The sequence below is a fragment of the Neomonachus schauinslandi genome, chromosome X (assembly GCF_002201575.2).
Source record: "Neomonachus schauinslandi chromosome X, ASM220157v2, whole genome shotgun sequence".
NCBI lineage: Eukaryota > Metazoa > Chordata > Mammalia > Carnivora > Phocidae > Neomonachus > Neomonachus schauinslandi.
The window spans coordinates 126,448,010-126,449,476 of record NC_058419.1 but is presented as its reverse complement, the minus strand read 5'-3'; positions in this window follow the sequence as shown (position 1 = coordinate 126,449,476).

Genomic DNA, 1,467 nt, shown 5'->3' with positions numbered 1-1,467 from the left:
GTCCCAGTGTGGGTCTGAGGCAGGGATGGGGCTGGTCTGATGGGTTGGGGTCCCGCGTGGGTCTGAGGCAGGGACGGGGCTGGTCTGATGGGTTGGGGTCCCGGTGTGGGACTGAGGCAGGGACGGGGTTGGTCTGATGGGTTGGGGTCCCGCGTGGGTCTGAGGCAGGGATGGGACTACGTCTGCCCGTGTGCAGAGACCGCTGTCCTGTAAGAACGCTCTCCAGAGTGTACCCAGGGGCTCTTCCCGACTGACCCCACTGCCTACACCATGCAGGATTGCCCACCCTGCAGAACGGGATGGGACAGTGTTTCGGTGCCACTGGTTGCCCACGACCTGGGTGCCGTGCCTCGTCCACGTCTGTCCGTGTCCTGTTTTCCCAGGGCTGTTCACACCTGTTCCCTGCAGGGCTCGTGCTTCTGGGGCCTCCTGCCGTGGCCTGGGGCCCTGTCTCCGTGTCCCTGGCAACCGGCCACCCTTTGTTTCTGGCAGGGACGTCTTTGATGTTGACTTCCTGTCATCGGAAGACTCTGAGAACTCTTCCAATGAAGACGTGGACGTGGAAGGCATCTCTGTCCACGAGGTCGGTGCAGGCTGGGCCCCCGGGCGGTGGCCACGTGGGGGCGCTGGCCTGGGCCTGCCTTTCCTGCCATGGCCCCCTCATCCCGGGGTGGTGCAGAGGCGGGACGTCCCATCTGATGGGGTCTCCTGGGTGACGCTGTGGCCTCTGTGCCCAGTGGGGGTGGGAGCAGGTCCGTCCGCATGTTCATGGCGGGGGGGTGGGGCTGGAGATTTGGGCTCCGGTCCGACAGCTCACCAGGTGTCTGCTGTGTGGACGATCACCTGGTTGCGAGACTGGGGGTGGGGCAGGCCCCTGAGCCATCCCAGGTGCGTGCGCTCCAGGCTCACGTGGTGTGCTAGGGGCCCGAGGCTGGCAGGGTGTGGTCCCCACGCTCTGGCCTGCTTGGCTTAGGACACTAGGTTTTGGGGTGCCCTGGGGGCCTCAGCATCTCTGTTGGCTCCTGCCTGGCGGCCCCCAAGTCGCACCTCTAGGATGGGTCTGGCATGGCCCTCAGCGGCGCAGAGGCTCCTGGCAAGGCAGCCCCGCGTCATGTGCACACCCACCCTCCACCATGCGGACACCTGGGCGGAGTCAGTGTTCCAGCCCGAGGGCCCTGAGCAGTGGGAGTGCAGGAAGGCTGTGCCCCGTGCCCGTTCCGCATCCCCCGCCCTGCTCGGCTGCTCCCAGGGCCTGGCAGGCGGGGGTCCCAGTCCGCTGTCCACCCCACCCAAAGTGCCCACCCCACGCTGACTGGAAACCAGCCCGGGCCACGGTGTGCACTGCTGTGTCTCTGTCCACGTGTCTGTCTGGGTCCTGAGGGCTGTCCATGTCTCCGTCCACGTGTCTGTGTGTCTGTGTGTCCTGAGGGCTGTCCGTGTCTCCGTCCACGTGTCCGTGTGTGGGTC